This window comes from Fundulus heteroclitus, chromosome 14 (genome assembly GCF_011125445.2).
Source record: "Fundulus heteroclitus isolate FHET01 chromosome 14, MU-UCD_Fhet_4.1, whole genome shotgun sequence".
Lineage (NCBI taxonomy): Eukaryota > Metazoa > Chordata > Actinopteri > Cyprinodontiformes > Fundulidae > Fundulus > Fundulus heteroclitus.
Window position 1 is genome coordinate 32745756 of NC_046374.1, and position 25965 is coordinate 32771720.

Consider the following 25965-nt stretch of genomic DNA (forward strand, 5'->3'; position numbering starts at 1 on the left):
AGATAAACTCAAGTTTTCTAAGGCTGGATTCAGTAGAAAGCTCAGATCAGCCGTATACTGGTTTATCCCTGGAACGGCATCATCAGGGACGAAGTCATCAGGGTCAAAGTGTCCCAGTGAGACTCTGAGGAACAGCTGATCTAGAAACGTTCCTGAAGGAGAAGGACAACATGCCAGAGTGTTTCTACTTTTACAGCCTCACAGCTCCACTCTACAAATGCTGTGAGGAAACAGACTCTGAGCTGTTTAAAGGGAAACAGATCATCATATGTTGGAGGTCAGGAACCCTGAGATCACATTTAGCTTCATCACTGAGAGGAAACTAATCTGATCTTCTGCTTCAACAGTTTAGATCATTCTGAGTCCAGAAAGATTCACAAACTGATTGAAACCATCAGCTGGAACAACAGAGTGATCCATGAGGAGCTCATCTCTCTGTGGAAACCACTTTGTGTCAGCATGGACTGTTATTCTGCAGGAGCTCAGGAGTCCCAGCCGTGAAACCTGAATTACTGCCCCCTAGTGGACAGAGCAGGTTAAATCACAGTGGTGGAGCATTTCCTGCAGCAGCTTCTCCCTCAGACTCTGACCTCAGAAACCTCCTGATGATGGAGACAGGTTCTGCTCCTTTACCAACATGTGGTGCAGATTCTGATTTGGACCTTGATGGGTCAGAATCTACCAGAATAATTTCCAGACTCTTTATTTCCCCATATTTCCAGTAATTCCTCTAAAGCAGCAGAGTTCTCCTTCTGGTCCAGTTTCTCCAACAACAGCAGCAGGACTTTGTTCAATCTCTCAGCAGAGAGAATCCAGCTGCTAGATCCTCACTAAATCTGACCTCAGACCAGTTCTCCCATCACAGCTGGTATTGGAGCGCCACCTGGTGGTGAATCTAGGAACTGAGCGCATCTCCAGCTGAAGGTCTGATCCTGGAACATGAACATCTGGCTGATTGGATCAGTTCACTTTGATTTGTTCTGTTCTGATGTTTTCCCTCCAGAACCACATCAGAACCTCTTCATTTCTGTATTGAATGGTGAACAAGCAGCAGTGATGAAGAGGATGAAGAGGAAGAGCTGCTGCTCCAGAAACAGCAGAAATCCTGGATTAGTTAAATATCTGGGCTTAGTGGAGCCCGTTCACCTGTTCAGGCTCTTTTCTGGGAGGTTTTGCTGCTTTATACAGTTCAGGTTATTAAATATTGACAGATTATTAATTCTGGTGTTTTTATTATTCAATCAGTCCAGCTGCAGATGTTACAGTCAGGGACACAATATCAGCAGATCAAGCAGTTCTCAGGGTCCAAACTCCACCAGGATCACTGAGATGGAAACAGGATCAGAAACCTGCAGCTTGTTTCTCTCACTGAGCTGCAGGAACATGTTTCAGCCACAAGGTGGCAGCAGTTTGAAGGCATCATGAAAATCTGAGGTTTTATTTAGTGAAACTCATGAAGTCTGAAGATGGACAGTTTTCAGGATGAGTTCAGTGATTTTTACACAATCTACTGAGAGGAGTGTGAGACCTGAGTGGATCAGAACCTTTTCCTCTGGTTAAATAACTCTGATCATTAAAACATCTCCACTGAGGAGATCTTGGTGCAGAGTTCTTCTGGACTTCATCTTGAAGGGGACCAGAACTTCTCAAGGAGACAGTTTTGTGTCTCTCAGTCCACCTAACCCTGGACTCTCAGGTCCTCCAGGTGGGCCAGCTGTTACCATGGTAACAGTGGGCTCAGTTCTACTAGAACTGTTCTGAGGTGTCCATGAACACGTCCTGCAGCAGGAACTGAGCTGGACATTGGCTCAGGACAAGAACAGACAGGAAGATCAGAAGCTGTCAGACAGCAGAGAGTCTGCAGGTCCAACATGCTGCAGTCCTCCCAGAACCAGAACCTGAATGATCCAGGTAGTCTGGATGGAAACAGTGGAGGGAGGAAGCAAAGGGAGCAGAGGCTGAACTGTGGAGGAAAACCTGGAGTCATTCTGCTAAAATCAGTGATTCAGTCAACAGACACAGCAGAGAATGAAACATCTAGCAGGTTCTGGTGCTTCTGGCTTCTTGATGAACATTTACTGACCTGGAGGCACATCTGTCAAGGTTTGGATCACACAAAGTTTTAGCTTATAAATCTGGACAATCAGATGAAACAATTAACAACTGAACTTATCATGTCAGAGACGCCACTGCTCATCAGCTAAAAATGACAATAACAGCAACAATAATGAACAACCCTACCCTAAATTATCATGCTAGAGATGAAACTGTGTGACTCACAGATCTCTCTGAGAACCAAACAATGCAGAGACACGCTCCAGCGCTCTGAGGACAGGAGGGCATAACTGAAAGCCGTATGAGTTAAAACCTTTTCTCTGAGAGCTGAGAGAGTTTCCTGCACTGTAGAGACAGCCGAGTATGATTCCTGTAGAAAAGAGATCTATCAGTCATTGTTGATCAGAAATAGAAACAGAACCAGTGTGTTTATTCTGTTTATAACCTGATTATTTTCTCCATAAAAACATTCTGGTTTTCATTAATATGAAACTTTATTTTCAAGTTTTGATTCCTTTGTTAAACCTGAAAATATTCATCACATATGTAATTCTCTAACCAATCAGGATAAGAAAGTTAATGTTTATTTATATAGAGCCTTTCACAGACTACAGAGAGTCACAAAGTTCTTTACAAAAATACACAAAGTACACAATACACAATAAAGTGGCACCAGCAGGAGGAGCAGAAGAGGAGGCCATGCTGGGTAGAGCTGTGGTTGGATGCTCCTGCTGCAGTTTGACGGTTCCTCAGTTTTGATTACAGAACGTGGGAAATGTCCAAGATTGAGTGAAAAAGCTGAGCAGATTCATCAGGAGTCGCCGTCAGTCAGTGTCTGCTTGTGGAGGCTGCAGCTTAGATCTAGAAAGACTAGATGTTAGAGCAGCAGACTGCCACCATCACTTCATAGAGTTCTTTTCCATCTCCAGAACCTCCTCTGGAGCCATTTGGACCTTCCTTCAGCCCTAAACTGCTGAATAAAAGCCTCTCAGTGGAAACTGGAGCCATCAGAAGATTTAAGCTCAGAGTTCAATCCGTCCAGTTTCTGCAGACTTTTCTTTGCTCCGTTCAGCTTCCCTGAAGGTAAAACTGTTCTGTGGGTTCTACAGTTTAATCACTTTTATTTATCTTTTCTTTTTTTAGTAAAGTCCCTTCAGATGACATGTTGGTAACTGATGTTCTATAGATAAAGTGAATTGATTTGATCCAGACCACAGCAGCTTCAGACCATCACTCTATAAATGTCTCCATTCAGTCTCTTCCAGTCAGAACGGTTCTGATCATTCAGAGCAACACATGTTTTAATTTTAATTAATGATCAGTAAAGTGATAAATAACTAGAAGCTTCTTCAGTAAAAGCAGAGAGATGTTGGGAAGCCAACAAGTCGATGAAGTCTGGTTCCTGTAATCCAGAGGATCAGGGTTGATGCTTGGTGTTTTTCCTCAGGAGATCTGGATCAAAGCCCAGAGTGAGAGTTTAGAGTCAGACTGGTCCTGAACATTGTTTCTGCTTTTCTCCTCATTAAAAACTCATTTTACACATTTTAGGACTGATTGTTAAATGCTAATAGGAGGTCAGAGCATCTACTACCTTGTGTATAAATTGACTGTCAGTATAAATAAATCAAAGGGATTGTTCACCAGTGTGGCAAATTCGCCAATTTCCATAATTCCTATTCATAACTACTTTCCAGACGGGTGGAGTGATTTCAAAAGCACTTTCCAGTTCCGGCTACGCATTTGCTGCTCTGTCTCGCAACGTTACCTTATTATTTCATAGTGTGGTGAACGTGCTGGTCACAACTTGTGAGTGGAGTTGTTGGTTTGTGTGTTTGAGGAATTTTGTGAGAGGGAGGTATCTAACATTCACCTCCATTGTGTGGGCTTGGCAGCTCGCATCTCTGCCTCATAGATCTCAAAACAGTCTGATGTGAAGTGGTCTGATGTTACCTCTCTGAGTCTTTCAAAATTCATAAAACAAGCAAACTCTTAACATAAGAACACACAACATAAAACAATATGCTGACTTACATCCCACATCTTCAGGAACTTGGAGTCATCCTCGCACAGATAAGGAGGAAGAGCACGGAGAAAAACTGCACGTCTTCCATGGACTTGCTCCTTGAGTGAGAGAACATAGTCTTGATTTACTTTGGATGTTAGACAATATCCACACTGTTGTAGTCTATTATAGACACCCCATTTTTAATTTAATATCTTAATATTTTGACATGAAAATATGATTTTGTTACCAGTGAAATAGAGAATAGCAAATACTGTCTATAGTTGTTTATATCGGTGTGGTGCTGCCATTTTGTTAGTTCATGACTGAAGCACCAGGAAGTGTAGTCAACTCACCTGGAGGTCATAAGCACTGAAGAGCTTATCAAGGGCTTCGGCCAAATCTGTGCAAACACAAAAAGGATTGTTTAATGCCTAAGTATATCTGCCACATATATAATGAATACAGAACAAAACAAACAACAGAAAATCTCAAGCATAATGGCAAATCACTGGAACTCCATTTCAGATGTGGGTTTATGTAGAACATTAGGAAATTATAAGTGTCATTGTTTGATTTTTTTAGATTTTATCACTGAAAAATACTCACCTGGGACTCAATTCCAAGGGCAGGCCAGCGTTCCAAGATCTCTCCAACAGGTAGCTCATCGCTGACGACTTCTTTTCGCCGTAAGGCAAAGGTAGTTTGCATCAGAGCTGTAATCTGGGTGAGGTTTTTGTTGGCTATCTTGACTTCATCTACAATTTGGGGTCTGATTTGCTACAAGCTTCCAAGATCTTCCCCTCTTGGGAAATTTGGGAGAAAATTCACCTCTGCCCGTTTTGGTCTTTTAATGTTACTGTGGGCAGGCTGTAATATTCTGAGTTCTGTTATGGTTTGTTAGTTTTAGTTTTCCTTCTCTTTCCTGTCTTTTATTATCTGGCTGTTTTGAGTTCTGTCTAGTCTGGATTCTTGTTTAGGTTCGTGTTTACTGTTTTTTAGTTATGTCTTCAGAAGCTTCTTAGTTTAGGTTTGAATTTTTGATCTGTTCTTGTTTTGATCCTCAGCACTGATGTCTGGTCTAATTACTTATTCTGCACACCTGCCTAACTCCACCCCTGCTGCAATCACCTCTCACCGGTTTCACCTGATTCCACCTCCATATAAACTGCTGAGACCAGACATCAGTGCCAGGTTGTCCTGTTGAGTATGGGTGAGTCTCCTTCTGCAAGATTCTGTTTTTGATTTGCTTTTGGATTTTTGACCCCCTTTGTCTCCAGTTACCTGAGCCATCCTGTTCTGTCTGTTCCTGCTCTGCCCTGCCTGCACAACTGGACTGTTTGTTTTTCTGCCATTTTTGTTACAACAGGTTTTTTTGGATTTTGTCTCTGTTTTTGATTTCTGTTATTAAAATCCTTCGTTTTAAAGAAACCTCTGCTGGTCTGGCTGAATTCTGGGTCCCCTGCCTCTGATCATTACACAGGCTGTTTGTCAGGGTTGTTTTTGCTCTGTTTTCCAGAATTTATGGCTACTTCACTAAATCCAGCTTGACTCAACCTTGTTCTATAGTTCCCCATTTTAAACTTTAAACTGTTTTTCCACCCGTACCATCCTGTCTGATATCCTGGCTCTTTTAGACACGGCTGTTTAGTCACAAGTGCTTTTGCGACCTCTGAAAATTCAGTGGGATATGCTTTAAAAGCATGCGTTTTACCTGCAAGGGTCTCAAGGATGTTGTGTTTTTGGCCCTTTGACAATTTCAGAGTTTTCCCAGTTCTCTCAAATGCAACATTTCCTTCTCCAAGTATAAGCTCCACCTCATGAAAAAGTGGGCACTGGAAAAACGGTGGGCCATCTATCAACTCTCTGTGGGGTCATTGCATGGGGAAGTATGATGGTTTCATCTGATGCTACAGAGCTGCCATCACTCTCACACGGAATCACTTTTAATACAGCTTCTGCGGAAGCTCATCAATGTCTACAAGAGAGCATAACTGCCCATCAAAAATTTGGGTCTTCATAAGTTAGCTAAAGTCAAAGTCTAGCTGGAACTTGGCTTTTATCTTGGTTTTCAGCTCATCTACACTCTCTGGATGTGAAGGCAAGGTCATCTTCCTGACAATGTCAGTAGAAATATGGACATGAAGGAGATTTTGAGCCGCCTTGTCCTATCATTTAAGAGAGAGGGGAAAAAAAAGGATTAATGACCAACATGAGCTTTGACATCAGGCAAATCGGGCAATGTCAAGCACATTATCAGTTCTGGATGAAAATCATCATTAACTTCAAATGTATACCATATGCAAATAAACACAAAAAACAAACACAATTGCTTAGTTCATTTCGTCCAGGCTTGTGGGGACACAGTGTCAGTAATGGCATCTTGGATGTGAGATTACACTACATTCTATCATCTCGTGTTTTTTTTAAATGTGATCTTAAATGACTAAGGAGTGCTTTTTCATTGAATGGCTCCTTAAAATCCAAAACCTTAACTTTGACAGGAATGCATAGGGATGGGTTTTAGCAATAAATGTCAAAATTGTAAAATAAATAAATAAAAAAAATCAACACACCATTTTGTTGACAAGCTGAAAAAGCCCAGCCAGTTCTTCGGTCTCAGCCTAAAAGACAGAATATTTACATAAGTTATACTGGCATACAAATCTGACTGATATCACAGACAGGATCATACAGACTCAGGATCTAATATGTACGTTACAGTCTTTCCTTTAGGATTTTTTAAAGAGTGGCTGCAGGACACATAACCACGTGTGTTTGTTGACAACAAAATAGCATGTAGTGAGACAGAGGATGCTGATATAGATCATAAACATATACAAAACAATATTATGGAGCAGGCTGCCACTACTTAATGACCAGGGTTTTGGTTTTAGCTTACATGAAATTGTGGCTCTAGTTGCGGTGACACAGTAACACAAATGCATATATGATAATCCATCCCTCTACATATTGATTTCGCAACGACTTTGATGTAAAGAAATGCGTCCTAATATAACGAAAAAAAAAAAAAAACGCGGAAAAGTGACCGGACTTGCATTAAACTTATTACAGCCGAGCACTGCTCCTTACGAGTGTCTCAAAGCACTGGAGGGCGTAGTTTATCAATAAACACATCTACGACATTAACTACCTTAACCGTATAAACATTTTGCCATGAAATTAAAATTCTTCTTTAATGTTAGCCCATGACTCGGTGCCAACATGCCCAGACATTCAACTAGCTTGCCACCAATTTGCTTGAATTTAGCAAGGAACAAATAGCACACTAACTTTCTACTTTATGCAAAATTAATTTATATTAGCCAGTGATAAAAAACCACTAATTACAAGTGGATAAATTAATGCTAATAATACTGTAAATCTTAGGTGATCATGGAGGCAAAACGACAAATAATGTCAACTTACCTGAGTCTAGCATGAAACAAAGTGCACTTTAAACACACAGAGACCAAAGTGCTGTACTAAAACACACAAACAGATTTAAATTCAATTATATTGATTTACAATAAACAGTGGAGCTCTTTGATCAAACAGAGGAAAGAAAAAACACTGATCAGTCTGAGTTTGTTTCACCAGGACTGAGGAAGTTAATCTGGCCGTGTATCAGAGGGTGTTATCCCTAAAAATAAGTAAATAGAGAAGTAATGAGTTTATTTGTTAAATAACAGACTTCTTGAATTCTTCACTAAGTTTAGTGTCAGAAGCCCAGAAGATTTAGCAAATTTAAAAGTTAGGTTAGATGTAGGACGACCAAGTTTGTGTAGTTTTAACTCTTTGCTAGTGGTTCACTTAGTTTCTGATGTGACTTGAGCTTTGAACTTCCCCTTTCTGTTGCTGGGCAAAAATCCAGTGAAACGTAAAGTAGATGTGAGTTATGCTCCTACTGCATGGGGCGTGTCTTCATGTTTATCTCTAGCAAGCTGGAACAAAGCTAGGGGAGAGGTTTGTTGAACCGGTTCTGACATTTCCCCAACGTAGACGTGTTTGTCCAGAAACAGACAAGGATAAATGCTGCACTGCTTCCTGAAAATGAAAGCTATCTTTACTGCAGCCTGTATGCTTCATCTGTTTCATTTTGTTCACATTTTAATCGAGATGAAAAGGGTTTAAAATGTGAGCTTGATGGAAGCTTTAATATGAACACAGTTGATTTTTTATTAATCTGGCATTAAAATCTTTATCAGTCTTTTCTGTTTGTTGTTTATTGTGTTTAGAAATGTGTAAAACAAACTTTGTGAACTGCCCATATCAAAGTCAGAGTAGTAGTTGTTCCTAAAGAGTGATTCATTTAATTAATAGTTTACTATTTCAGCAATTGTGAAAAGCTGGAATAAACAGTAGAGCTAATGATGTCAGTCTGAGTTTGTTGCACCAGGACAGAGGAAGGTGGTCTGGGTTAAGAGAGGATTGTAGAATGTAGTTTATTATTTACGAATGCATAAAAAGATTACAAAGTTTCATTTCTGAAAGCAGCCAGGTTGTGAATGTTGGACTAGGGTTGGTTTATTGATTCCTGAACAGACTGCTCTCAGACTAAAGTCAACGTCTGCATCAACGTCTGTCTGTGAATCTGTTTTTTCTTCAGGAAGTGATTCAACACGTCGCTCTGTTCTCACTGAAACACTGAAAGAGTTGCTTCAAGTAGACACAACAGAGGACAAGACAAACCTGAAGACACTTGAGAAAAAGAAAGACTGTCAAGTGTCCCACTAAGACCTTTAGGGACAAAAGTGAGAAAAAGAAAGACTGTTTAGTGTCCCACTAAGGCCTTTAGGGAGTGAAGTGAGAAAAAAAAGATTAATAAAATAGTTTAAGTAAGTGATGTTATGAAGCTAATGTTGAAATTACTGTTTGGCTCTTTGCAGTACTGATGAGATTAGTTTGGCTCATAACGTTGAAATGGTCCAACACCCCTGATCTGAAACTTTGTTTCCTTTATGAATAAATATTCTAACCAGGACTATGACAGTAAACCAAACATGCTGTGATCCAGATGATCTTTGTCCGTCTCTGAGGTTGAAGCTGATCAGCAGCTGCTGGAAAAATGAAATAATTTATGTTCAAAACTTAGATTAGAGGTCTTTATGAGAATGATATTTTTAATGTATACGGTTATCAGCAGTTCTGAACCAGCGCAGGTGTCTGGATGGAAACAGTGGAGGGAGGAAGCAAAGGGAGCAGAGGCTGAACTGTGGAGGAAAACCTGGAGTCATTCTGCTAAAATCAGTGATTCAGTCAACAGACACAGCAGAGAATGAAACATCTAGCAGCTTCTGGTGCTTCTGGCTTCTTGATGAACATTTACTGACCTGGAGGCACATCTGTCAAGGTTTGGATCACACAAAGTTTCAGCTTACAAATCCGGACAATCACATGAAACATTTAACAAAGTCTGATGGTTTCTCACATTATTGCCTCCTCTCATGTTTTCTGATGTTGCTGCATCACAAAGTTTGACTAAATGTCTATTTAACATCTAAGAAATGTTGGAAAACACTGAATTCATTAAAGATTATGGTGTAAAAAGCAAATGTTCTTAGTTAATGATGGACTGAAGATGTTTTATGGTGTTGAAATACATTATGCTGCAGGTTGTTATGCTTTATTAGTATTGCTGTACAACCGCTTGTTTTGTCCATCAGTTAAATAAACGATTAATGAATTCAGAGCAGATAATCAGATATGTTTCTGTTTTACACTCAAGAATATTCACAATGATAACATGAGCAGCTGAAACAGATCTACCAGAGACTTTATGCTGATTAGACTGACTGAATGGGTTTCAGAGCCAGAACCATCGTCTCCATCACACAGAGACCAGATTGTTATTCAGCTAAATGTCATTGTGACAGTTTTCCTATTACTACTCCCATCCCTGTTCTATTATTAAGCACTGCAGGCCTGTGAAAGTGACGCTCCTTCTGTAAACAAATTATCCAGTAGAATCATCAGATAAAACACAATAACAACACTGCAGCTCTACAACAAAAGGCTGTTATCTCCTCTCAGATCATCTTCCTCTGATTCAGACCATAAAGAAACATTGATCTCAAACACTGACTGAGTGGTTTGGTAGTTCAGGATGTCTCAGAAAAGGAGCCTGTTGTTGTGTCTGGAGTTTACAAACCTAAAGAAACATGTTATCGTCCCTCATAGTTCATTATGAGTTCAGCCTGAACAAAGAGACGGTGTAGGATATAATGATTCTCTATAATCTAGTAAACAGTGAGGCTGTCTGAGGAGATAATGTTTGTTGAATCAAAGAACGGAGGTCTGGCTGTCGATCAGAGTTCAGACAACCTTTGAACTCTGAAAATACTGTTTTGATGCATAAACAGGGTTAGTATTTGATCAAGATTTTATTTTCTCATCTTACTTATTAGAACAGTTTTCAAGACTTTCATATTGAGGAATAATTTTGAAAATGAAGAGAAACAATGTTTTAATGTTGGTGTTTTCATGGAGAACCAAAGCATTTTTGTTCAGTGAAAAAGATTGAATAAATTCCTTTCATTTAACAGATACTGATCACACTCATAATTTTAACTGAGATTATTACTAGGAGCCAAAAGTGTGTACTTCCTCTTAGATACCACTATATGTCTGTGCTGCCCCTTAGCTCTGCCAGATAATCTTCCTCAGTCACGCTACATCCAACTCAGATGGATGTAATGAGCGATCAGGTTGATCAATCAGCTCCTAAGGCTACACCAGCAAAGGTGAACATAATTAAATCACAGATGGCAGAAATTTAACACAATGAGTCATACATGAATAAAAACTTTAGTCTAATAGCCTAACTGGCAGAGAGCAAATGTGCTTTTTCAATTTTAAATTGAGAAATGCAATGCAGGACAATGTACAATGTCCAAGGGGCTACAAAGTAAAAAAAAAAAAAAAATAGATTACACAAAAAGATTACCTACTAAGAGCTACGAGCATTTGGTATAGGTAGAATGTCTAATAGTTTTATTATGTTGTTTGACCTCATGATCAAAAATAGATGAAAATAAGTGGATTTTTAGTGCTAAATGTCATTTAGCTAAGTACGTGATAAAAATTCATGATATAAACAATTTTTCTTAGTGAATGGATAGTCAGTGAAGCCAAACATAATATATTCAAAGCAGGGGAAATATGTGGTTTATTACAGGTAGAAACCAAGATGTAAATATCTTGCTATAATTTGGTACAATAGAAGTAAGAATAAAATGAATGAAATAAAAACATCTTAAGGGATCACAGAGAGAGCAGCTTATGTCTATGTCCTTTTAAAAAATATTGTTTAACGTATTTTGATGGGTAAAATATGTGAATAGTTTTATAATAAGCTTTGTGGGAATCACTGTTCATGTAGATTTAGTAGAAAACAACAGTCCCTCCACCTTTGGAGGCTTTCTGTCTGCTGCTGATGGGAATCTCCTACTAACCTGTTTGTACCTTTAACTGGTTATTGGTCTCATCATTAGACTGAACTTTGATCACTTCTGACTCATCGGGTTTAATTTCTGGGTTTTAATCATGTTCACATTTGACCTTGTGTGGTTCAGATTATAGTTCAGAGGTCAACCATAGTGGCTGAAAATGTGTTTAAAAATGTGTAAAAATTATAGATTCTATAAAATGCACCTATCAAGTTGAAAGCAGTATATTTAGCCAAAAGAATAATTAATTTTAGGAATGTTTGCTGTTTTAACAATTGTGAAAAGTTGGAATAAACAGTGGAGCTCTTTGATCAACCAGAGGAGAGAGAAATCCTCACGACTCAGTTTCAGTTTGTCGCACCGTGAGGTAAGAATGTAGTCTGGCAGATAAAATATTTTGATGCTGAACATTGCTGAACAAAGGAAGAAAAATCTGTCACTAACTCCGCCTACAACTGCATCTTTCCACCAATTTTTTTTAATTCTCCAGTTCACACTACAAAAACACATATGTTTTGCTCCATCTCAGTCTTGTGTAGTGCCATTCAGCCCTGATGAGAAAAATAAAATCTTGGACCGGCCTATCCCGACCGCGTTTTGGCTGGCTGCATGTCTGCTGCTGCTAAGCAGCTATCCCCAGCTATCCACTGCTCTTCCTTGCATGGCCAAAGTGAGCCAAACTCACACGAAGCACTGACAGGTTTGGCAGAGAAACAAACAGGGAAAGTTAAATGGTGGTTTGGAAGATTTGTGTGATGCAGTCACATTGTGTTTTTAAACACATGGAGCTAATCGACGTAGCTCCCGCTAGCATTTTCATACCATGTCATTGCTGATGTTATTCTAAATTAGTTAAGCTAATTTAACTCCATTTAACTCCAGTCCATGTTCTTTAAGTTGGTTCTTTAACTCAGATCTCCAGTGAGCCAGGATTCCCTAAATTGTTCTGATGATTCTGATGACAATGACTAACCACTTTGTTTTCTCTTTTGTGTCTTTTAGTGTGTACATTGTTCCTTAGCTTAGCTTCTTTCTTTTTATCTGCATTTTTCTTAGTAGTTTGCTGTTTAAATATTGCCAGTGCTCAAATCATCCCTTTCAACTATTGTCCCAGCTGTAGAGCTGATGTCTGCCGGATAGTAGAGTTATTTATGAAACATATAAAACATATAAAACAGTGTATAAAAAACACTTGATACACTATAGATAGATAGATAGATAGATAGATAGTTAGATAGATAGATAGATAGATAGATAGATAGATAGATAGATAGATAGATAGATAGATAGATAGATAGATAGATAGATAGATAGATAGATGGTGTTGAGAATTAACAAATATATTTTAGTGGGGGTGTCTCCCCTCTCTGTTGCTGGGTAGAATAACAGGGCGTTTTATTGCCCTGAGGGGGTGGTCAGAAGGAGAGGGGGTCAGTCCTCCTCCCCCTTGTGTGAGCAGGAGGAGTTTTAAAGTTGATAAAAAGAGTCTTTGTCCAAAGCTTACTTCAGACAGACTTCTCAACCGCACAGGGAAATCATCTTGATTGGTAAATGTGTACTCTGTCTCCATATTTAATTTCTATGAATTAAATATGCATTTAAACTGTTCTACCTCTTGATTGATGTCTTCTCACTTGCGGCCAAATCCGGAATTGGGGTAAGATGGGTTTTCAATAGACATGTAACAGCAGGCCGGTAAACCCAATCTTTAACAATAGATAGATAGATAGATAGATAGATAGATAGATAGATAGATAGATAGATAGATAGATAGATAGATAGATAGATAGATGGATAGACAGATAGATAGATAGATAGATAGATAGATAGATAGATAGATAGATAGATAGATAGATAGATAGATAGATAGATAGATAGATAGATAGATAGATAGATAGATAGATAGATAGAAAAGATAAGCTTTTTTGATCTCACAGTGGAGAAATTCACTTGTCACACATCAGCAGGGACGTGCGGGGGGGGGGGGGGGGGGGGGCGCTAGGGGGCTTGGGCACCTTCCCCTTTGCCCCTTTGCCCCTTTGCCCCTTGATGCCCAAAGTGCCATTTGTCAGTGTGTGTTTTTTTATGTGTGTGTATGTGTGTTTCTGTGTGTGTGCATGTCCAAAATAATAATAATTTAGATCTAAATTGCCACAGTTACCGTGGCACGGTAACATGATCCACACAATGTGCCTCACTCTTCCCTTCTTCTCCTCTCGCAGCTCCACGGCCGCTGTCTGACTGCCTGCCCCTTTAAATCGGCAGCACACGTGACTGTGCTCTATGCTTTTTTTTTTAAACTCCACTCTCATTGGTTGTACTGCCTTAAATCCTGCCTTCCCTCTTTCTGATTTCTAGCGCGTGTGTGCGTGCCTGTTTGCTTGGAGCGCAAGATTTAAATTTCAATTCATACTGGGATACTGTCGTTACCACAATTAATACTAGACAACAAAACTAGTCCCAGTTAAGAAACTAAATATTATCTGCACTAAAATAGGTGAAAGCTGCTGAGTGCAGTTCTGTAAAGAAGCAGGAGAGAGAGTTTGGATTTGTGGAACTTGAGAAATGTAAGTAACCAACATTAGCATCTCAAAATAGCATCTAATTCTGAAGTATAATGCATTTATCAAAATAAACCTAATCTCTTTTATAAAACTAAATATTCTGTGACAGGCAGGAGTTCTGAAGACTGCCGGAAAGATGGAAAAACAAAGACTGCAGGCTATTAAAAAGTCAGATTCTTAGCCACAGCTGTCTGAAAAAGAAAAGGTAAGGGTTTCCCTTTTTACCAATATTTCGTTGTTATTGTTGCTTTCATTGATTGTAGACATAATTAGAATAAAGACAAATAAAACCGAGGAACACCATTTACATTGGTTTTATTGCACATAGATTTCCACACTGTCCATTAGTAAATGAGTGCAAACCAGAGGCAGAGCTAGACATTCTCATCACCAGGGATTTAGTCCACAACATATTTCATTATTACGAGGGTAATTTGGTACACTAAAAAAGTAAAAATTATTTAATCTGTTGATGTGGTTGCAAAATTAATTTAATATAGGCCTTTACATATCTTAAAGTTTAATCTGCTGTTCTTTAATAGTCTTACTAGTATATCCCAATAGTATATTAATATGTTCTCATTTGAATGATGAAATGGACAACATGTAACAGATCAGTTTTAGAGTCACTAATCTTACTCAAAGTACAGTATTGGGTCCTCCATGCTCCTTATGTATTAAGGTTTACTGCACATTTAAACATTGAAATCTCACTATTGTTAGGGAAATAATTAGTTGTCTGAGAGGATGTAGGTAAGGAGAAGCTGTTATCTACACTTTAGATATATGATGTAAGAAATGTGTTTGGAATGCTAAGATAAATTACATGAAATGGGCTAAAAAGAGTAACTACAGCCCAGTTGTACATTTGTTGAAGTTTGAAATTAAAATTTGAAAAGCTGTCAGTGTCAGTGACACTTCTACTTCCAGTGCAAAGTAAATACAATAAATTTATTTGCAGTCCCTTGAATTTATAATTTTGCTGTGTTTTATGATGCAGACAGAGTATCTTTGATTAAAAAAAATAAGGGCGGGGTTTATCTCTGCACATTTCTATATCTTCAAAAGAAAATACAGGATAAATCTAGAAAACAGACATATTTTGAATATATTTGGTTTAATTGGCACATATTTACCGTCTGTCTCTGTTGCTGGTAAGTTCAAATGCAAACTTTTTCAAAGTGGGAAAAAAGTCCCAATTCGACATTCATCAGATCCAGTGATGCTTTAAAGATAAACAAACAGCATCTAGTGTGTGTTGTGCTTATAAAATTTGTATAACTGTAGCAAATAATGCTGCCTTTTCTTTTTAGACAGGCAAAACGCATCCTAATGCTCAAATCAAGCATAAAAAAATAGGAGCATGCATATTGTGTAGGACCAATGAAGCTTTGGACCAATAGTGTCCCTACCAAAGTTCAAATCAAACCTACGCTCTTGATTCCATGTTACATTCTTTATAGTATGAGTTGGTACATTTCAGCCGGTTGTATAGCAAGGTATGTTTCTGTATCGTGTTTTAAATCCGTGCCCCATGTGCCCTCTTTTAACTTTGAGCACCTGCCCCTTCAACCGTCTCTGCAGGGCCCTGCACATCAGCTCGATAATCAATAATCAAAAGAAGGTGCCAGAAGGAGGAAAAGGTGCATAAGGTATATACAGTGTGTCTACATATATACAGTGGATCAAAAAAACAAAAGAAAAGCATATATAAGCATTACTAACAGTAAAGTCACATGGTCAACTGGACCTGAAAGAAATGAAAAATCAATGATCTATGTCATATTGGAACAGGCATAATTGTGCTCCTTGGCAGACATTTTGCTTTTGTTTTCTTTTATTTTGGTTATTTTTGTATTTTTTTTCTTTGCTTTTATTTTTGGCATCACCAGTGACATAAAGTAACTACATTCAAGGTAGCTCTGTAGATAATTTGAAAGGAGATGTTTTTGAACAAAATTTTAAAAGGAAAGGAAAGAATAGATGTACCTTCCCAGGATTAGCTAAGAACATCACGTTAAACACTAAAACACTAAGAGGACCAGGTTTTTTGACTGCATGTCTTACCTAAATACTAACATAAATGCTTTCCTCTGAGTTATTGCTTTCCAGATAAAGGACGGAGATCCTGAAATGCCACTTTTCTTCCAACAGAAGACTAAGAAGTAAGCTTTAGCAGGCGTACTGTAAGACGTCATAATAAAATTTTGACATACAGGGATAAGCAGATATGACTAAATTAGGCGAAGTTTTAATCAATTTATGCCAAGTAATATTGAGATCTTCCAGCGGAGAAAGGTGGTGGCTTAAATTTCTTATTGCTTTACCACTCTTCTATCCTGCTTTCTAGTTTTTCTTTGCAAAGAAACCTTATCAATATAATTGGAATGTGCTAACAGAGAGATTGTGGTCTCTTTTTAGACATTCTCAGATGCGAGTGAGTACAAAACTGTGCAGCATTAACATGAAGGGGCTAATCCTGAGGACAAAGAGAAAAAATTATGTCACTGACTTCTGCCTTATCCAGTTTGATAAAAATTTTAAAAGAGGATAATTTTGTTTTATTTATTTATTATTTATTTTATTTTTTATTTATGTTGTTTTAGAGGGAACATTGTGGTTAAAAGGTTTGTTTGTGACTGCTTTACTGTAATTTCTTTTCAACCTATGGAGCTTTCTTGGGCAAGAAATGTTGGCAGAGTGCGTTTCTGCTTTCAGAGATGAAGGCGGGATCATAGGGCTCTATGGACATTGATCTTGCTGGGGGGTGGTGTGTGGCTGACCAGAATTCAGACTTGGGGGCCATGAAAGGAAATGAAAATGGATGACAACTGGCAGGGGGGCTAAAACACATAAGTTCGGGAATGGACTTGTCAGCAACAGAAACAAAGATGAGTTTGGCAGATACACCTTCCTGCATTTCAGTTCAGATTTTAAATTAATTAAAAACAAAATGCATCTATATGCTTGCTAATGGTTCAGCACAGTGGCGCAGTCGGTAGCACTGTTGCCTTGCAGCAAGAAGGTCCTGGGTTCCAATCCAACCCTGGGTCTTTCTGCATGGAGTTTGCATGTTCTCCCTGTGCATGCGTGGGTTCTCTCTGGGTACTCTGGCTTCCTCCCACAGTCCAAAAACATGACTGTTAGCATCTCTAAATTGTCCTTAGGTGTGAGTGTGTGTGACCCCATGAGGGATTAAGCGGGTCAGAAAATGGATGGATGGATATTTTCTAACGTGCTTCTATCCAGGCTGCAGATAATTTTCCCCGAACATATTTTAACGTTATGCCAGGATTGAACTTTTTTTTTTTGCGTATAAATATAAACACCAGGACAATAATACAGGAAACGACCAAAGTTGCTGCTGCTGCTGTGATCAAGATGATCTTTTTCCTTCTCTCTCGTTCTGGAGTCAAAAGTGGTCTCCGAGGTTGAAGCTTTTCAGCAGCTGCTGGAAAAATCAAATTATTTATGTTCAAAATTTACATTAGAGGTTTTAACTTTATGACAAATATATTTTTCATGTATAAATTTCTCAGCAGTTTAATTGTTTAACTGAACCAGAAAAGATTTATATTATTTCTTCTCACCAGAGATGCTGAGTTGACATCTTCCAGAACCAGAACCATCATCAGTCTTCACATCACACACATACCAACCAGAGTCTTCAGTCCTCAGTCTGGACACATGGAGTCTGATTCGTCCTTCTCTGAGGACGTCTTTGTCACTCTTGACTCGTCCTGAAAACTGTTCATCCTGAGACTCTGACACCTCAACACCATCATGGACCTGATAAATGATTAATTCTTTCCTAGGAGTTAACAAGCTGCAGTAGATGAACAGATCTCTCCAGGGTCCATCAGGTCTGGTGGTGAAGGTCCACTCCAGAGTGATGTTGTGGTTCTCCTCTGCCTGATAGGAGCTCTGTGTCACATTCACTACAAATGTTGCTGCTGAGGAGACAGAGAGGGAAAGAGAGGAGCAGACACACTGAGAACTGGAACATGGGAGTCTTTAAACTACATCTCTAGAGCTTTCTGTCCCATGATGCTCTCTGTGCTGTCAGAGCTCTGCTTGATGCTCTTCAAGTCAAACTGCTTGATCAGATGCAGCTGGAGGATTGAAGTGTTCCCTTCACTGACAGACTTTTCACTGATTATTGATGGATTTAGACTGAACAAAGAGAAGATGGAAACTGACCACAGAGACATGAGTTGAGGATGATGAGCAGCAGGATCCTGCAGATCATCTTCTCCCTGTGAGAGGAGACAGAGGAGGAGAGTCAGCAACACATCAGCTCCAGCATCACTCCCTCATAACCAAATATTTCTATGTGGAACGCTCCCTTGTTGCTGTAAACTGGAACATATAATGTCGTGTCGTGTAGATTTTCTTCAACAGTACATCAAGCCTAACATGACATGGAAACAAGATCAGAAGCGTTCTTCCTTACATCATCAGAGGTTAGTTCAAAGACCTCCATTGGTTCATGAACGTAACCATCTTGATTTCCCAGGTGGTCCAGGTCCACCTCATAATTACGGTCTCCGTATTCCACAACTTATGTCCCTTGCTCGGGACATAGAACATTTCGACCCAGATAATCATGGTTCCAACATTCATAATTATCTGAAAGAAGTCGAACACGGTCTTTTCGACCTGCCATTTCCCTCATCTTGTGAGAAACTAAAGCTTATTTGGAAAACAACAGCTAGAAGCGTTCATGGTTTCATTAAAGCTCTTCCTCCAGAGATTCGTGACAGTTATTCAGCTCTTTGCAAAGCTTTAAGAGAAGAATATTCTGTGTGCAGGGATCAGGCTTCAATAACTCTTAAAACTTTTGCCGTTCTTCAAAACGAAAATGAAACACCCAGTGATTATTACTATCGCTTAAGGAACGTTTATTCTCAGGGATGTAATTCTATCGGTCCTGAAAAGGACCCACTTTTCAAGTCTTTGTTCCTCCACAATCTGCATTAGAGTGTATGATACAATGTGACCATGCATTGCAGGGAAAGTAACTTTCCATGCTTGAGATCCGCAGATATGCCCAGCTGGTTTGGAACACTCGTTTGCAAATCAACAGGGAACAAAACAAGCTTAGAGTCTTAAACCTTCAAACAGGAAACAGGCCTAAGAAAAGACACAAATTCAGTTTTCCAGTGATCCAGCAGACCGAAAAGTTTGGAGACAGGCTGCCACGAAAGCCTAAGCTGCCAGATAAAAATCAACCCTTTTTCAATGCAAAACCGAGAGATAACATTGGTAAAAGGTGGAGCCATTCCAAAGAAATGATCGCAAACGAAAACTTTGAAAGTATCTGCAGAGATTCTTCGCGTGTTTAACAAAACTAAACAGCAAGCGGATTGAATCCAAAAGCGACCCTGAAAGTTATTATACCCCAGCGTATGTTAAAGTTGAAAATAATTTCTATCAGCATATTCTGCTTTAAAGAAGAAGTCCGGTCAACTAGGAAAAATCTGTGGATCATTAGCTATACTTAAAACTAATACGTTCGTGGTGCTTTAATGGATATAGCGTTAATCAATAAGAAAATAAAAACATAAATTGTTGTCTCAATTACTGTGTATGGGGCGGCCATTATTGCCCATTTTTGGGCAATAATCACATCACATCCTGTGACGTAATGTCGCGATTAGGCACTGCGCTCTACAAGCTAATTCAATAGGAACTGTTGTACACAGCGGCAATCAACAACAATTATTTTGGATTTCCAGAGGACTTCACCATTGAAATTCACAAGAGCTATTGTAGAAGCAACAATGCCCACGTGCATGGCAGTTGGATGTTGCAATAGATCAGGTAAAATTGAAAAAAAACATTAGTTTTTTCACCTTTGCAATTCATGATCCATCCATATTATGCAATATTACCGCCATGAGGAATAATTGATTTCGGAACAGTGGGGGAGGTGACAAAGGAACTCCACTCCTGCTGCAAACATAAGGAGACACGGGCAGAAAGGACGGCCCTTCTCCCTGCAGGGGTTCCCTCTTGCTATAAAAGTTTTGCCCCCACAGACAAAAAGTCTCTCCTCTTCACACTCCTCCAGACCCTCAGATGACCAGCACTCCTCTCCTGGAGCTCCCGAGGGAAGTGGGGGCTGGCCAGCCACCCAGTCCCCTTCCTCTGCAGCCATGTGACTCAAGGCCGAAAGCCCACTGACCAACTGTTCTGTGGAACTCATCTGCTGCTTCAATGGAATGACCAAGAGGGTGCTGCAGAAGACCTGACTGAGTCCGGGTGTACGACACACTGACCGGAGCTAAGTTGCACTCTGACTGCTGCGCAAACCAGCCGCAAAGTACAGATTACCAAAACCACTTTGTTCATTCTTTTCAGCCTTTACATGGAAGCGAACCCCAGATGGGTCTGGAACGCCGGCAGCAGAACCCACTTTGAATGCTCGGGAGAACCTGCTTAATTCGGACTGAATCCTGGTCAGAGGACGTGGTCAGAGACCAGGCCTCCGACCCTGACCACATGGTGCTGCAGAGCTAAACGTTAGCCGGCCAAGACCAGCCAATAACTTCCTGCTTTTACTGCCTTCCTTGTATGACTAAAGTGGACCGACTCACATGGACTCATAGGTTTGGGCAGAGAGCTGAGGGAGAAGGTAAAAGGTTTATTGGGAAATGTTTTGTAAATCGTTTGGACACATGGGTCTTTGAACAAAGGGCTAACGGAGGCAGCTCACGCTAGCCTTCCGTTTCATGGTATTGCTAATATTATTCGAGTGTGTTTTTATGGTTATAACAAAGGTAATCTCCACAAGGGTTTCATACATTGATGGGACAATGTATGAAACCCTTATTAATGCGCCGGAGGGAGAATCGCATTAATAAGGTCGGCCATAGGGTTAAATGATTTTACTGAGCAAATCAGTCTTTAGAATATTATTTAATCAAAATAATGTTCTGGTTAACTTGGGCTTTGTATTGTGAATGGATTGAAACACATGCCAAATGTTTTTAACTCCATTCCATGTTTTTTTGGAATCAGATCTTGTAGGGGATTAATATCTCACAATGAATATTGTAGTGAATCAATATCTTATAATAAATATATTCTTATCACAATGGTTATAAAGTGTGCTGTAACATTCACCTAAGAAACATGCGTGTGTCACGCTACAAGTCCAGATTAAGAGGCAGATGGTCAAGGGACACATACCAGGGCAGTGGAAGAAACCTCTGGGTCAAAGAGCAAGCCATTTGCAATGTAAATTAGAACAGGACAGGTAGCAAAGGAAATTAGAATAGGAAAGGTGGCAAATGAACTTAGAACAGGGAAGGTTGCTAATGAACTTTGAAAATGCATGGTCCATGGTCAGAAAAGGTAATGACGTGTAACTATATGGAAATGGGCAGTAGTAAGGGGCCATGATTGGAATGAGCTGTGATGTGTAACTTTGTACCGTGTAACCATATGGAAATGACCATGATTGGAATGAGCTGTGATGTGTAACCATGTTTTTTAAAAAGGTACACCCCCTGGAAGTTTCCACTGATAGGTAAAAAATTAACAAAGATATCTGTGGAAAAAGCAATGGAAAATATGTAAAAATGGGAGGGGCTCAAGGAGGAGCCCAAAGACATAGAGAATGTATATAAGCAGATTATTTTCAGTACGCTGGCAGATGTTGTTTGGAGCTCATCTCACTTGTGGTTGTCTTGTGTTGTTGCAATAAACCACCCTGGACCGAAACTCAGCTGCCTTTGTTCACTTTTGACTACTGTTGGATATTTTTAACTGCTTTACCAAGAACTTAGAATTTTTGAAGGACTTAGTACAAATTATTACGTTGTGGGGAGGCCCATCCACAACAATCTGCAGTGAACAAGGATTCAATGAATTATTCTGATTATGATCAACCACTTTTGTTTTGTCTTTTGTTTGTTTTTGCATGTAAATAGTTCCTTAGCTTTGCTTCTTTTTATCTTCATTTTGCTTAGTCGTTTAGTTTCACTAGCCGAGTAGATAGGATTTACTCATTAAAATATTGTATTGTTTTAATTCAGATAAACAGCATTGCAAAATGATGTTCTTTGGATGTTCATTTTATTTCTGTTATTAAATTCTGTTATAAGGTTTTCCTTTTTTATAATGTAGAATTTGCCATGACATTTGTTTACCCGACCAGAGGGGCGGAGTGATACGACACACTTAGAAAGTATGCTCACTGTTGTGAAGCCCACTTATTTTATGCAACTTTGGTCTTATTTTTTCTGAAGTCGCTTGTAAATTTAATGAGTTGTGGGTTGCAGGGTTTTTTTGGGCTTGTTTCTGAAAGTGAAGTGGCTTGTTTTGGCTCTAAACTAAGTGACACCAAAATGTCCCTCCGTCTCATAACACACTGCAGCTCATCCTGACAGGAGCAGAGTAAACTCAGAAGGAGCAGCTCTGCACGTAATTTCTACAGTTTACAGCAGATTAGGCAGTGCAGATCACCATTTTGAGCAGAGATTGGTTCTAAAGATGAGTTTTATACTCATCTTATAACATTACAGAACCAGACCCATAAATCGTACTTTAATGCTTATTTGTTGTCTTTTTATGTCTCTAAAATGTAAAATTAGCATTAACTTAAATTTAAATGCTTAATACCATGTCTATCTTTGTTTAAGGGGTTAAAGAAAATATTTTGGCATGAAAACGGATATTCATTTACAAGGCAAGTGTTAAGAATTAAAAATATATCTTAGTTGGGGTTACTGAGGAAAGCAGAATGGTGTCTGTCTCCCCTGCTCCAGCGTAAGATAAACATGGAGTTTTATTGCTGAGGGGGTGGGTCAGAAAGAGAGTTCCTTTGTTCGAAACAGATTTTCCCTCCTAAAAAAACATGGGATGGTCTCACCCTTAAAAAGGTGTGTTCAGACTTTTTAAAGTGAGACAGACTTATCCATCGCGGTGAGAAAAATATCTTGTAATGGGTAATGTATTCTCTGTCTCCATATTTAATTTCTATGAATTAAATATGCACTTAAACTGTTCTACCTCTGATCAATGATTCCTCATTTATAGCCAAATCCAGAACTGGGAAAGATGGGTTTTTAATAGACATGTAACAGCAGCCCGGTAAAACCCGATCTTATCACAAGGCAAAGCAAGGCAAACTTATTTGTATAGCAAAATTCAGTATAGAGACAATGCAAAGTGCTTTACATGATTAAAATATATAAAAAATAAAACAGAAGAAAAGCAAGTAGGAATAAAGTGTAGAAACAAAAATAGAACATTAAAAACAGTTGGACTAAAAAGTTGAACTAGTGATGTTTCAGTAGAAGTATTTAACTAGAGCAGTCGAAGGCAGTCCTACACAAATGTGTTTTTAATCTTATTTTAAAGGAACTCAGGCTTTCCGCACTTTTACATTTTTCTGGAAGTTTGTTCCAGATAAGCGGAGCATAGAAACTAAATGCTGCTTCTCCATGTTTGGTTCTGGTTCTGGGTATGCAGAGTAGGCTGGAGCCAGAAGACCTGAGTGGTCTGGAGGGTTGATACACTGATAACAAGTCTGTAATGTATTTTGGTGCTAAGCCATTCAGGGATTTATAGACTAACAGAAGTATTTTAAAGTCTATTCTCTGAGATACAGGGAGCCAGTGGAAGGACTTTAGAACTGGGGTTATGTTTTCTACTTTCTTAGTCTTAGTGAGGACGCGGGCAGCAGCGTTCTGGATCAGCTGCAGCTGTCTGATCCACTTTTTAGGCAGACCTGTGAAAACACCGTTGTAGTAATCAATTTGACTAAAAATAAACGCATGGATTAGTTTTTCCAGATCCTTCTGAGACATCAGTCCTTTAACCCTGGAAATGTTCTTCAGGTGATAGAAAGCCGACCTTGTAACTGTCTTTAGATGCTTTTGGAGGTTCAGGTCTGAGTCCATCACTACACCCAGATTTCAGGCTTGATCAGTGGTTTTTAGCTCAAGCGACTGAAGCTGTGTGCTAACTTTTGATCTCTTCTCTGTTGGTCCAAAAATTATTACTTCTGTTTTGTTTTTATTCAACTGAAGAAAATTTTGGCACATCCACGTATTGATTTCTTCTAGGCATTTACTCAGTGCTTGAACTGGTTTATAGTCACCTGGTGACATGGTGATGTAAAGCTGTGTGTCGTCTGCATAGTTATGGTAGCTGATGTTGTTATTTTTTATTATCTGAGCTAGAGGGAGCATGTAGATATTGAAGAGGAGGGGACCCAGGATGGACCCTTGGGGAACCCCACATGTGATTTTTGTCATCTTTGATGTAAAGTTACCTACTGATACAAAAAATTCCCTGTCCTTTAAGTAGGATTTAAACCAGTAGAGAGCTGTACCAGAGAGACCGACCCAGTTCTCCAGGCGTTCTAACAGAATGGAGTGATCAACAGTATCAAATGCTGCACTGAGGTCCAATAGTACCAGCACGGTGGTTCTTCCACAGTCTGTATTTATATGGATGTCATTAAACACTTTGATGAGGACGGTCTCTGTGCTGTGGTGAGCACGGAAGCCAAACTGGAAAACATCAAAGCGGCTTGTCGTTGTTAAGAAGGTGTTTAAATGTTGACACACAGCTTTTTCAATAATCTTACTGAGAAGGGGAGGTTTGAGATGGGCCTGTAGTTCTGGAGTAATAGTTTGTCTAAATTGTTCTTTTTCAGCAGTGGTTTGATATTTGCTGTTTTTAGGGACTGGGGAAAAACACCTGACAGAAGGGACATATTTATTATCTGAGTCAAATTAGACACTATGACAGGCAAAACTTTCTTAAAGAAAGCTGTGGGTAGAACATCAAGGGAGCAGGAGGAGGAACCCAGCTGCAGCAAGATCTCCTGTAAGCATTTGTAGTTTATTTGGCTGAATTGGGACATTTGGTCAAGATCAATTCTATTTGGAAACAACTTTGGTACTGAACTTGATATGTATGTACAAAGTGATCCTCTGATCTTTAGGATTTTCTCAGTAAAGAAGATAGCAAATTCATTACAGGCCCTGGTGGAGTGGAGTTCAGAAGCCACGGACACAGGAGGGTTTGTTAACCTGTCGACTGTGGCAAATAATGCACGAGCATTATTAATGTTTTTGTTGATGATCTCAGAGAAAAAAAATTCTCTTGGATTTTTCAGTTGTACAGTCTCTCTTTGCAGTCTGTCTTTATAGATGTCATAGTGAACATGGAGTCTAGTCTTTCTCCACCTGCGTTCAGCTTTTCGACACTCCCTTTATTCATTTCTAACTGCTGGAGCATTTCTCCAAGGAGATTTTTCCTTCCCGGAAAAAACTTTCACTTTAACTGGAGCAATTCAGTCAATGATGTCTGGGACTTTATAATGAAAGTTGCAGCCCAAGGTTGAGGTAGCAGAGTAAGCTTGAATAAAGGTTTCCATGGCATTGTCCTTTAAAGTGTGTTTTCTTACGATGTCCCTTTGGCTAAATGAGTCACTGGAAATCATGCTTTTCAAAGGTAACAGAAAAATGATCAGATATGGCAAAATTGGCATTGACTTTAGAAATATTTAGACCTTTAGTGATGATCAAGTCTAAAATATGTCCCTGTTTGTGTGTTGGTTGTTTAACATTTTGAGTTAAACCAGAGTTTCTAAATGTGTCACACAGTTCTTTTGCACTTCTGTCTTCAGGGCTTTCAACATGAAAGTTAAAGTCTCCCACAATAATTAAACAGTCATAGCCAATGCACATCACAGACAGGAGGTCACTGAGACCATTAAAAAAGTTTAATGTGGACTTAGGAGGCCTGTAAACATTCAAAAACATAGTTTGTACCGGGCTCTTTACCTGGAGAGCCAAATGTTCAAAAGAGTCAAATTTTCCCAAAAACACCTTTTTACACTTTAGTGAATAATTAAACAATGTTGCTACTCCTC

General features: G+C 39.2%; 2 protein-coding genes and 2 long non-coding RNA genes across 5 annotated transcripts in view; 1 reads left to right on the forward strand and 3 right to left on the reverse strand.

The window, feature by feature from the left end:
* The window catches only part of LOC110368156 (ICOS ligand), a 502595-nt gene that overhangs the window by 447280 nt on the left and 29350 nt on the right, over positions 1 to 25965 (reverse strand). The gene's annotated exons all lie outside the window — the stretch shown is intronic.
* LOC118565830 overlaps positions 1 to 25965 on the forward strand; it is a gene marked incomplete in the record, with an annotated part of 395980 nt that overhangs the window by 344901 nt on the left and 25114 nt on the right.
* Positions 2726 to 4968, reverse strand: LOC118565851. Of its 2 annotated transcripts, none has more exons than XR_004932661.1 (4): positions 4667 to 4968; positions 4414 to 4460; positions 4087 to 4176; positions 2726 to 3132 (listed from the first exon to the last, which is right to left on the reverse strand). It is a non-coding gene; the product is annotated as an uncharacterized LOC118565851 (long non-coding RNA). The 2 variants fall into 2 exon arrangements; XR_004932660.1 differs by having other exon boundaries at positions 2726 to 3507.
* Positions 17228 to 18450, reverse strand: LOC118565845. Its single transcript, XR_004932648.1, has 3 exons — positions 18270 to 18450; positions 17660 to 18022; positions 17228 to 17520 (listed from the first exon to the last, which is right to left on the reverse strand). It is a non-coding gene; the product is annotated as an uncharacterized LOC118565845 (long non-coding RNA).